Here is a 13,457-nt window from a genome sequence, read left to right on the forward strand (position 1 = left end):
TGGACTTTTCAGGCTCTCTCCCCCATCATGACACCCCCACTGAGATTGTGTCTCAAGTTTTTTCTTAATTAGGCTTTTGAGTCTGAAATCCAAGGACGGCTTTGCCAGAGAAGCCCTGGGGTTAAGCAGCTTTTACTTGCAGTGGAAAACACCCCACGGTTAGCAGTACTTAGTCATTCACACTTTGGTGTGAATTGGGTTGAAAGACTGTGCATGTGCTAAATGCTAAGGGCAAGTGGCCAGGTTAGTGAGTCCTGATCAGTCTCATGAGCTGGGCCACCTTCCTGCTAGTCCCTGCTAGTCTTGGGGGGCAGAGAGGATGGGAGAACCAGAGATCACATGCCCTTCTCTCTGGCAGTCCCTGTTCCAATTTGTCTAATTGGCAAGTTGAGTTATGGTTCCCTAAGGCCTTGGCATTCTGGGGTGTCAAATGGAATTTTTATGACACCCAGAAAATAGCAGGCACCAAATAAACACCAAAAAAGAAATGGCTGGCTGGCTGGCTGGATGAACAGATGAAAGGACAGACAGATGAACGAATGGGTGTTGATTGAGTGAAGGAGCCAGTGGTTGGATAAGCAGCTGCACCTGAGCATTAGTGAGCAGACTCTGGTGAAGCCTATCTGGGCTGGTGATTTGTATCCTAGAACTCAGGGCTGGCTGTTTGTGTTTGAAGACTGTTTCCCGAGAGGGCTCCCCAGCTCCAGATTCTGTAGAACACCTCATTTTGCCTCTGAAGTGCCTGGGAGAATCCCAGTCAGATGGTCCTCTACTCCAGGCCACTGGGTTTTAAGTGGCAGTGACATCTATGTTCAGGACCTGTGTTCTCAGTCATAGGGGATATCACGGGAACATCCTGTCCTGTGGGGTAGTGGGGATGATGTAAAAAACAAGCAAGAAACCAGGCTTATTTACTTAAAAAATCTTTTAGAGACAGTCTCTGTCACCCAGGCTGGATTGCAGTCATGCAAGCATAGCTCGCTGCAGCCTCAAATTCCTGGGCTCAAGCAATCCTCCCACCTCAACCTCCTGAGTAGCTGGGATCATAGGCAATCAGCATCACTCACTCCCGGCTAATTTTTTTTAAATGTATGGAGATGGAGGTCTCACTTTGTTGTCCAAGCTGGTCTCAAACTCCTGGCTTCAAGTGATCCTCCTGCCTTCGTCTCCCAAAGTGCTGGGATTACAGGTGTAAGCCTTTAATCTGGCCCTTATGCACTCTTATGCCATCTGTAGAATCCCCCAGAGCAGTGCTCAGGCTCTGAAGATATTGTTTGGAGGGATCTGGAGGGAAGATGCGGAAGTTCTCTGCCACCAGCAAATCTTGGGGGTTTTATTTGTTACTTTGCTGTTTCTTTGTTTGATGTACCTTCTAACCATTCACTCACTCACATATTTAGTTTTTACTTACCCATCATCTAGCCATCTATTTATCTAACCATCCATCTACTCATTCTCCTAACTCCTCCCTTAACCATCCATCTACTCACCCATCCACCACTCATTCAATAGCCTATCCATCTATCTATCCATCCATCTATTCACTCACCTACCCATCCATCCATCCATCCATCCATCCATCCATCCATCCATCCATCCATCCACTTATTTATCCATCCATCCACACATCTGTCCTTTCACTCATCTGTCCATCCATCCATCCACCCACCCACCCACCCAGCCATCTACTGGAAACATTCATCCATCCATCTATTTATCCACGTATCCATCCATCCACCCATCCATTCACTCCTCATCCATCCATCCACCCACCCACCCACCCACCCAGCCATCTACTCATCCATCTATCCATCCATCCACCTATTTATCTACTCGTTGTCCATCCATCCATCCATCCATCCATCCATCCATCCATCCATCCATCCACTTAATTACCCATCCATTCACTCACTTATCCATCCACTCAGCCACTCATCTATTCACTCCTCAACCCACCCATTCACCCACCCATCCATTTACTCATCCGTCCATCCATCCATCCATTCATCCATCCATCCATCCATCCATCCATCCATCCACCTATTCATCCATTCATCCATCTATCCCAAACACTCATACCCCCATTAACCTAATGAGTCTACCATCTAGTCTGTGCCAGGATTTGTTCCATATATTGAGCACAACAATGAGGCTGTGATAGGGCCAATGCATTAACAGAGTCTCCAGTAATGGAGATGTTCATGATAGAGACAATTATAGCCCAGACAGATCAGCACTGTGATCAGAGCAGCACAGAGGACTCTGGGAGCCCAGAGGAGGACCACGGTGCCTCAGTTTCCTTGGAGCCTTCACAGATGCTGTTCTCTGCCTGGAACACTCTTCCTTCCCCTTGTCATCTGGATCACTCCCACTTATGACTTATCACCTAAGTCAAAGCCTGGTGCACCTTGTGAGAGAGCTGTCTCCAATCGTCCTTACTCTTTTCTCTGGATTGCAACTTTCCACCAACTTTTGGAGCTGGGTCTATGTCTTATTCCTTCTTCGCCTGGCTGCAAATGTTTGAGGAACAGATGAATGCAGATAACTAGACCAAGAAGAGGGAGAAAATTACAGAGAACATGAGAATGGCAGGGATGTCCAGGCCAGACCCTCAGTCAAGATTAGGGGCCCATGCAGCTAGACAGTAATAGACATGATCCTCTGAAACCAGGTGGGCGCAAATCCCAAGCCCAGCACATTAAGATAACTCAGGAAGCCCTCTTCCCCTGAAGCTCAATATCCTCATTGATAAAATATGGAGAATTGTCACTGCCCTCTGAGGTTTTGTACAGCATTAAAAGGTGTATTAGTGTATGTCCTCTGTATAAGTTTTCCATTGCTGCTATAACAAATTACCACAATCTTAGTGACTTTTAAACCATACAAATTTTTTTTAGTTCTAGAGGTCATAAGTCCAAATGCATCTTACAGACTAAGATTGAGGTGTCAGCAGAGCTGCATTCCTTTGTTTATTCCCTAAGAGAGAATCTATTCCTGGTCTTTTCTTTCACCTTGAGACTACTTTCATTCTTTGGTTCATGGTCCCTTCTACCACCTTTAAAGGTCATCACTCCAACTTCTGCTTCTGTTGTCACAACTCCTTTCTCTTGTCCTGATCCTCTTGCCTCCTCCTTATAAGGACTATCATGATGAGATTGGGGCTGCCTTCATCATCCAGGGTAATCTCCCCATATTGAAATCCTTAACTGCATATTTGCAAAGTCCCTTCTGCCATGGAGGGTAATACATTCACAAGTTCCGAGGATTAGGGTGTAGATATCTTTGGGGGACCCCTATTCTGACAACCACATCCTCTTGGAAACAGAAAGTAAGATGGGAATACCAAGAGGAGGGTGCTGAAGGAGGAAATGGGAATGGCTGCCAGGCAGTGATGCTGGTCTGACTCCTGTGCCAAGAGAGGGGGAAGGAAGGAGAGGAAGTGAAGGAAGAGTCTCAGATGGCCACACAGTTCTAAGAAAAAGTTTCAGTAAGACCAATGGGGACTCCTTGAGCCAAAGTCACACAACAGAGGAGTCTATGTCTTGCAAAACTGGGCCTACCTCAGTATACCCACCAGACTCATTCCCTGTCTGGGAGTAGCTCATGGGAAGCCTGGCCTTGGTGCAAACATAGTGGCAGAGAGTCAGTACTGTTAATTAGATCTGGGTAGTGCATTTTCATGGCAGGCAGAGAGGGTTCTAGCACAGATATAGGCCAGGGATTGCTGTAGAAAAGAGAGTAGCTCTAGTATCAGGTTGAAGTCAGAGAAGAGAAGGGCGCAGGGTGTGAGTACTGTCTTTGGGTCGTGGAGATGGGAAAATTCCAAGGGCTCTGAAGAGGACAAGTAGTCCCCAACCTAAGGAAACCCCAATGGGGCCTCAGGAGTTCTTTGACATTTTTGAGGGAAACCTCACATCCTCAACCTGGAGGAAGCTTCATTAGATTGTGCATTCCCTGCCACTTAGTGGCCACTTGCACGGAAATGTAAGCCACTCTCATCTAGGTAGTCTTATAAAAGGGACCTGAATTAGAATTTTCCTCTTTAGACCTCAGATGGATAATATGAGTTAAGATCGTCTTTTTTTTTTTTTTTTTAAACTTATTTCCCACCTCTCTCTTTCTCTTTTTCATGGTGTCATTCTCAGGGCTCTCTTTTAAGGAAGTGAAATCAGACTGATAGAATGTTTACCTGTGAGGATAGATACCTGTATCACTGTTTCCCAGAGTGGGCTCTGATTCTGGGATTAAGGAAGGCAGTTGCATGACATTGGTCCCCCTACTCTTCTTTCTATGCTTTCTGCAGACGTTGCTAAGTGATCACAGAATTATGCCCACTAAGCCGGACATAGCCTCAAAATAGGGTGACCATATAATTTACTGTGCAAACCAGGACACTTTTGAAAGTTAAAAAGGGGCAATAATTTTGATTAATAATGATGTCTGAACAACAGGCGTAAACTGGATGGCCCTCAAAGACCAGGGTGTTTGGTCATCCTGCTTTGAAATCTGCCCAACCTAGTGTTCCTGGCAGGCTTGACCAATCTATCACCAAACTTGGATCATGAGATCCACATTATTTGCCTTTCCAGGTGTGATCATGTGTGGCTGCGAAGGAAGGTATGTCCCTTCAAGGACACATAATCCAAACCACCTGTTCTGCCACATCTGGTGAGAAACCAGAGCTAGCTAGTTTCGGTCTTCTTCATCCCCTCCCATGCCTGGGCGGCCACACCATCTTCAGGGAGTGACCCACTCGTCTGTATTTCTGAGCCTCCAGGACAGCAGGTCTCTGCATGGCAGCCTTCACAAGGAAGGCTGCAGGCCTCACATCTCACGAGATGTCCTCAGAAAGAGCATGCAAGTATCTGACTCAGAAAAATGGCTTTAGAAGTCCTTGTTGGCTCCTTGAAGGACTGAATGGGGTAGGCCCTTGCCATGTGGGGGTTGAGAGTCTGGAATCAGTGGAGTCTACAGAGGGGGCTCCACTATCTGGGTAACGGCCTTCTTTGGTTCAAATGCATTTTCTGATACCATCACATTTAGAGTGGCTAGAGGGGGGCTGCCAATGTCACCCCCAAATCTCTTGCTGGCTAATTTATCTGAGGATTCCTAGTGGCTGGCCCAGGGCCTGGCACTCAGTGGATGGCCACAGAGTAAAATGAAGGGGAAACGAAGGATTGTTCTCTTGCATGGAAATGTTAATGACTGACAATCTCTACCTCTTCAGTTCACAGACGTGGAAACTGAGAATCAGAGAGGAATGAACTTTGCCTAAGGTCACCCAACGAATTCATGGCAAGGCTGAGATTCCCAAACCTGGAGCTCCTGAGCTATTTCCCTTGCTTTGGCACCATCTGAAACATCTGTGAAATGGGTACAATCAAAAGTGGCTATCTGTGAATAAAGTCATTGTCCCCATCCAACAGAAGGTGATATGTTTCTTTAATAATGAATAAAAAGCCAGACTGTAGCGTGAAGGGATGAAAATAAACATTCATCCAGCTCTTACTGTATACCAGGATGGTTCTCATGTTAATTTAATACTAACTTGTTCTTCTGTATTCCCCATATTCTGCAAGGCGGGGATGATCTTTTCATTTCACAGACGGGGAAGCAGACTCAGAGAGGTTGATGGAGTCCGCATTGTGGCGAGTGGCAGAGCTGGCATAGGAGCCTGAACCTGTCCTGATCTGAGGACTTCCTCACTGTGGCGAGTGGCAGAGCTGGCACAGGAGCCTGAACCTGTCTTGATCTGAGGACCTCCTCTTGCCATCGTTCCTTTCTGCTCCATACTAATGGGGCACATTTAGCGTTCTTTCAAACCCTGCTCAGTCTGCAGAGGAGGTGCATTATTAATACGGTTGACCCTCAAACAACGCAGGGATTAAGGGTGCTGAGTCCCCAGCCGCGCACAGACACAAACCTGCATATAACTTTTTACTCCCCGAAACTTAACAACCAATAGCCTAATGTTGACCAGAACCCTTACTGAGAGCATACACTGTGGGATAACACAGATTTTGGATGATAACACATGTTTTGGACATCCTGCTTTAAAATCTGCTGAACCTAGTGTTCCTGGCAGCCATTACCAATCTATCACCAAACTTGGATCATGAGATCCACATTATTTGCCTTTCCAGGTGTGATCTGGAAACCATATTCTTACAATAAAGTAAGCTAGGGAAAAAGAGAATGTTATTAAGAAAACCATAAGGAAGAGAAAATATATTTACTATGGATTAAATGAGCCTCATCACCTAGTTGAGTAGACTGAGGGGAGAAGAGGAGGGCCTGGTCTCGTTGTCTCAGGGGTTGCAGAGGTGGAAGAAAATCCGAGTAATTCAAACCCACTTCCTGTTTCCTGAGCACTGACCACGGTCCTGGCACTACCAGAGCTATTGCACCAGTCCTTACTGGGACCTCCATTTTACGGATGAGGAGACTGAGGCTCTCAGAGAAGAATGGCCAGACAGAGAGGAGAAGCATAGCCAGAATCTGAACACTGTCTTCTGAGCCGTAGTGTGTCTCCTGGACAGGCTCGGTGGAGGATGCCTGGTCCTGGCATGGACTGTCCCAGGCTCCCTAGGGTCAGTAAAGAACAGCACCTGCCTTGTCCCTAATTCCTCCCTTATATCCGTGGCATCTGGGTGGGCCACAGGGGAGACAGCTGGAAAGCGATGTGGCTCCCAGACTGATGAGTACCATTATCGTCTCTTCACGGTGCTAATAACCGTGCAGGCACGTGGAGCAGGCCCGGAAGATGGATAGTGTCTCCGACCTCCCCCACCACGCCCACCTCTGTCTCCTGCCTTCTTCCTCAGGGAAAGTAGCCTTTGCCAAGAGGCCACCCTTGGCTCCTCTTCTGTATCAGGACAGGGCATGGAGGGAGGTGCTGAGGCATGCCGACCTTGGCCAAAGCATTCTTCCTATTTTACAGTGGAGGAAACTGAGTCCAGACTAAATTGGAACAGCCTGACCAGCGGGCAAGAACTAGCTCAGAGACACCTTTATATCCCAGCAGTCAGCCCAGGGCAGAGCCTGGCACTTACATAAAACAACGGTTATAACAAAAATTGTAGTAATGATAATGACCTTCAAGATTTACCCAGAGCCCTGAACTCTAACAGTCAGTGCCTTGTTTATCAGGCAATCTTTTATTTATTTGTTTGTTTGTTTATTTATTTATATTTATTTAGACACAGGGTCACACTCTGTCACCCAGGCTGGAGTGCAGTGGCGTGATTTCGGCTCACTGCAACCTCAATCACCAGGGCTCAAGCAATCCCCCCAACTCAGCCTCCTGAGTAGCTGAGACTACAGGCGCCTGCCACTAGAGGCATGGGTAATTTTTGTATTTTTAGTAGAGATGGGGTTTCTCCATGTTGCCCAGGCTGGTGTTGAACTCCTGGGCTCATGCAATCCTCCTGCCTCGGCCTCCCAAAGTGCTGGAATTACAGGCATGAGCCCCTGAGCCCGGCTGTCAGGTAATCTTACGATGGAGGTGCCGTCCCCATCTTACAGATGGGAAAGTCGAGACTCAGTCCTGTAGGTAATTTGCCCGAGGATGTAAGATTTTGACAGATAGAAACATGATTTGAACCCAGGACCAGCAGAGCTCAAGCCCTTGTGCTTTCGTTTCCCACGCCATGCTGCCTCTCTCGTCACAGTTTCATCTCCGGTAAAGTGTTTTTCCTTGACCTCGGACTTTCTGTGCTAGAACTGGAGCTTAGAGCATGCGTCGTAGGGTGCATGCACGGAGGATCTCTAGCTAAAACTGGTGATATTGGCAATGACCATTTACTGAGCACTTACTCTCTGTCAGCTCTCAGCATGATCTGAATCTGCGGGTAGGATCTTAGGGTCCCCAGATTGCAAGAGGAGGAACTGAGGCTCCCTGAGATGAGGTGACCCCTCGCCCCCGCACTGAGGCCACATCGCTAGTGACAGGGTCGGCCCCACCAGCAAAGCACATGCACGGTTTTTCCTGTGTTCACTTACGTTTTCTTCCTTTCTGTGTGAGCACATCCTGGCCTGGAGCCTCCTGGGGAAGACGAGACAGAGGCGTTCTCAAGGGGCCTCCCTCCCCATGGCCTGTCTGTAGCTCCGGAAGCCAGTAGCCAGATGTTTGGTGTCCGAAGAGCGGGCTCCAGCTGTGGTCCTGGACACACAGGGCCTCCTTGGCTGACCCCGTGGGGCTGAGAGGGACACCCTCAGCTGCAGGGTTCAGCCCAAGGTCGGGCGTGGGCTGGGAAAGCACCTGTGTAGGCATGAGAGCTTGCAGGAACTTTCTGGATCCATCCCCTGGGCTGAGGAGGTCCCACTGACCCTGCCCTTTAGTGCCTCCCACCCCACCACCCACAAATGTTAGGGTCACCTTGCGGCTGGCTTCTGTAGGCCAAGCAGGAGGTTCCAGATGACTGGCTGTGTAACCTGGGCAGGTCACTCACCCTCTCTGGGCCTTATTCTCCTCAACTATAAGAAGGAGTCAGACCGGCTAGGTCATTTCCCATAGTTTCTCTGGTCCCCAAGGAACCCAGATACCAGCCCAGAAAGACAACCTTGCCCCCTGTCAGGCCTTTCACAAGGGATTTTCCCTCCAGGCTCCGCAGTGTCCCTGTCTGTAAAATGGGTCTCATTATAATGCCTACCTCATGGTTCCTGTGACAGTCTTAGTGGGGGCTCTGCCCAGGATCCACACTAAATCAGTGGGAGATGTTATTATTATTATTACGATTTTGAGACAGAGTCTCGCTCTGTCACCAAGCTGCAGTGCAGTGGCGCAGTGTTGGCTCACTGCAACCTCCATCTCCCAGGTTCAAGCGATTCTCCTGCCTCAGCCTCCCAAGTAGCTGAGATTACAGGCACCTTCTGCCATACCCAGCTAATTTTTTTATTTTTAGTAGAGACGGGGTTTCATCATGTTGGCCGGGATGGTCTCAATCTCTTGACCTCATGATCCACCACTTCAGCCTCCCGAAATGCTGGGATTACAGGCCTGAACCACCGCACCCGGCCAAGATGTTACTATTAAAATGAAAAAGCAGCGTAATCAGAAAACTCTCCCGTGAGGGCGTTTAAACACCATATTTTAGCTGGTGGGGACAGCCAGGTGTGAGGCCAAGTCCCTGCTGTGCCAATTTCCATCCAGGTGAACCTTAGTTTCCTCCTTTGTGGAGTGGGATTTGAATAACTCATAGATCCTGTCAGGATGGAGAAAGAGGAATAAAGGGATACGGTTTATAAATCACATTCCCCTTTCCTTCTCCTCTCTTCCCCTTCTCCCTTCCTCTTCGTCTTCTTCTTTTTTTAAAAAAAAAATAAAGACGAGGTCTCCTCTGTTGCCCAGGCTGGAGTGTAGTGGTGGGTTTATAGCTTGCTATAACCTCAAACTCCTGGGCACAAGTGATGCTTCAGCCTTAACCTTCCAAGTAGTTGCGATCACAGGCATGTGCTACCACATCTGGCTAATTTTTAAATTTTTAATGGAGATGGGGTCTCACTATGTTGCCTAGGCTGGTCCCAAACTCCTGGCCTCAAGTGATCTTCCTTCCTTGGCCTCCCAAAGTGTTGGGATTACAGGAGTGAGCCACTGCGCCCGGCTTCCTCTTCCTCTTTCCTCCTTCCTCTCCCCACTCCGCTTCCTCCTCCTCTATCCCCTTTTTAAATCCTCCCTCCCTTGCAATAGTGCCCAACAGGGACAAGGGAGTGGTGATGCCAGCAGTTTCTCCTCCTGTGGGTGGTCTGCCCTATGCAGGGGGCTTCTAAGGAAAGGATCCCAGATGGCCCTCTCCTCAAGCTCCCCGAGTTGGAGGAGAGGGTTAGAGAGGCAGGCCACGTCCCGCTGCCTACAAGCACCTTTTCACAGGCAAAGTCACCTTCACCCTGGGACGGTGATGCCCCTGTCACTTCAGGCTTCACTGTAGAGACTCAGGAGATCTGGGCTCAGATCTTCGGCCTGTTCCTTTACTGCTCTGAGCTTCTGTTTTTCACCCAAGAAATGGGGATATTGAAATTTGCATTGGGGGTTGGTTATGATGAGGGAATGAAATAAAATCTGTTTTGGGGGGTTCCTGGGGATGCCGGGCCTCAAGGTGGGGTCCCCAGGGATATCTCCGTATGAGGGGGTGGTCATTAGAGATGGGGGACAGGGCTAAGTTAGAACACACTGGGAATGAGAGTGACATTCTGGGGGCTAGGGTGCCATGGGGTGACGACCTTTTCACTTCTAAAGCCTTCTCCAGCCTGAAGCCCCTCAATAAAACTCATCGGGAGGCAAACTTGAAATTTCCCAAAGCCACAGAATCTCTGCCAGCCCTAAGACTGAAGGCAAGGACAACCACGACCCCGCCTGCCCCCTGGGGTGGGTCTCAGAGCCAGCTGGCTCTCGCCTCGGGGAGAGAGGGTGGGAGGCCTCTGTTGGTTCCGTTGTGATTTCTGGATAATGACAACCCTGGCCGGCCCTCCTCGTTGGGGGCTGGTATGTGGGATTTTAAATCAGTCACTTCCCAAACTTCAGTGGGCCCTGGGAATCACTCAGAACTCCTGTCAAAATACAGATTTGGATTCAACAGGTCTGGGCGCTCTATTTGCAGGGCCCAGTGCAAAATGACAATGCAGGCCCCTCGTTAAAAAATTGTGTGAAGGAATTTCAAGATGGCAACGGCGGAGCATGAAGTCAAGGGTGGGGCCCTTCTCGCTCGGGGCTGCTTGTGCGTGTGACTTTGCAGGTCGAGTGCTTGTGAAACTGGCCTAAGACTCTGCATTTTAATTAGCTCCAGGTGAAACTCATGCTGCTGGTCCCGGCCACGCTTTGAGGAGCCGGGGTTTAAATGGTAGCCAGGGAAGCATTGAGTGCTCAGCGGGTGTGAGGAGACTCGGGTTCTAGCCTTGTGAACTTGGACCACGACCTTGGCCTCTCTGGGACTCGGTCTCCCCAAATGGAAGGTGAGAGGGTCAGCTGTGATGGCCTCTAAGCCACCTCCCCTCTGGCACCCTGTCTTCCCACGTCATCCCCAACCTGTGGCCTCGAAACCGCCAGTCAGGATCAAATTGCCAAAGTCGCCTCCGCCATCCTGCCTGGCTGGGAATGATTTTTAAACAAAGACCACGTCCCTGGTGAGCCTATTGATTTCTGGGTTCCCAAGCCCACCACCACGCTGCAGTGTCCTTGCCAAACCAACACTGAGGCGTACACAGACAGCAAAACTACGGCGAGCAAATAAATAAACAAGTCACCACTGCAACCCCGCCACGTCGCTCTTCGCCCCGGCGTCTTTTCAAGAACAAGTGTCTTGGTGACAATGTCCAGACATCAGGGGCCCTGCCGGGGAAGAGGGTAGGGCTGGGGCGCTGGTGAGGACAATTGGAATAAAACAGAGGTCAGACCCCCAAGAAGGACCGGCCGACTTTAATCCCATAATGGAAGTATTGGGGGGGCCGGATTTTGCCTTCGAAGGCTCCCAGTGGACTCTTGTGAAGACAACACGCACAGTGCAGGGATAAAGTGGCTTTTAGAACTATTAGAAAGTGGGTGTGCTGGGAATGGGGGAGAAGGGGGGCCAGGATGGGAACATTAAAATTCCGCTCCTGCCCAGGGTTTCTGGGCTCCAGCTCGCCATGCGAGCATCGATCTGTTCCAGCATTTGACTTTCAACCATGACAAAACTGTGGGCAAATTAATTGTTCTCCAGGATATTAAACATCAGACTCCATTAATCCTTTCTGAGCGAGATGCTTGCTGAATACTAATCGGGAGGGTTCCCGGCTGCCACGGGGCGTTTATCCTGCCACGGAGGCCCCACTGGGTCCCACCCCTTCTCTGTCTCCCTTGGGCGGGGATGCCCTGGGCTGAGCACCCTTCTCCATACCATGTGCTACCTTTATTTCCCTTTGTGGCCGGGGACAGAGGGGGAACAGGTGGACCCGACCTGAAACTTTCCCCACCCCCACCTGGGCGTCTTCTTCCCGGGAAGCCGTGGGACTGGTAGGAAGATTGTTTTATGCAAATTCCAATATCTGTATGCAGGCACGGCCGTGAGGATGAACACAAGAAATAATTGCCAAATTATGCACGTTGAGTTGGTTTTCCTGAATCTCGAGCCCTTAAAAGAAAAAGAAGAAACACAGCGACGAGAGTGTCTAAAACACAAACAACCTCTTGGCTCTGGTCGCCCGAGGTGGGTGGGCCACCGCGCTGGCTGAGGACAGAACAGAACAGAATCTTTGTGGGTTTTGAGGGGGATGGAGTGGTGGGCCCTGCACAGGAGTCAGGGGGTCTGAGCTCCAGGCTGCCACCAAATTGCATGGTGTCTTTGAGCAAGTCACTTCCCTTCTTGCAGCCTCAGTTTCCCATCTGCAGAAGGGGAAGATAGCCAAAGTCTGACAAAGCTGTCATTTGAAATGTGGATGGGGCGTAGCGGGTGGGAGCCCATTGAGTTCGAGGCAGGGCTGGTCAGATGGACACAGCAGGGGTCGGTGGGGACAGGGAAGATCTCTGGGGCTTCAGCTTGCTCTGTAAATTGCCCTTGTCTCTTTTTCTATGGCAACAACTCTTTTATTTCCATAGGGTTTGGGTGCAATCAACTCATGTCCGGGAGGCTGGTTGAGATCATGATCCCATTTCACAGAGCGCAGCTCACAGCAGCAGAGGGCCAAGCCGAAGCTATGTCCTGTAGGAGGCAGAACAAGGATTAGACTGCCCATCTGTACTGTCATCCTGGGACAATTCTATCCTCTTCGCACCACAAGATACCTCTCCTGGTTAGGTGTTGACGGTTGCTGCCTTCCCATATGGAGAGCTCGGTACTTCACAGAAAAGAATGTGGTTCTTGCTTGCCATAATCCCAAAGTATCCTGTACACAGTCCTCACCCGGGCTCTCATCCCAATTTAGCGAAATCCAGGTTTATCACAGGACACCTAAATGACCACCTCCACCGTGGCCCCCATCATCCCACACGTTATAAAGCACTTTGCACTAAGCTGCTTCCGTGCCTCCTCCCATTGACTGCTCACAACCACTTTTTCAGGGGAGGGTCCTATGATGATTCTTGCTTTCTGAGGCTCAGAGAAGCCAAACCACTTGTCCAAGATCACACAGTAAGTCCGTGACTGTGCTGGGATTCAAACTTGCCTCTGTCTGACTTCAAAGCCCACTGGCTATACTACATACGTCTCTCATCTTTCATTCCTCTTTCCTCCTGGTCTGGACGGCGGCAGAGGCCTTCGTAACCCTTCGCACTCCTTGCTGTTTCCACCACTTCCCATTTCTCCCAGTCTACCTTTTCGGACTGCTGTGGGCAGAGAGAAAACAGTGCCAGCAACTCACCAGCCATGAGGATATTTATGCCTCTGCAAACACCACACAAGCCTTTTGCATGATTTGGGGCTAAATGCAGTGTTACTTAATTAATGCACATGTAACACTCGAGAATATTACACCTATTAGAACTCATG

This window comes from Chlorocebus sabaeus, chromosome 19 (genome assembly GCF_047675955.1).
Source record: "Chlorocebus sabaeus isolate Y175 chromosome 19, mChlSab1.0.hap1, whole genome shotgun sequence".
Lineage (NCBI taxonomy): Eukaryota > Metazoa > Chordata > Mammalia > Primates > Cercopithecidae > Chlorocebus > Chlorocebus sabaeus.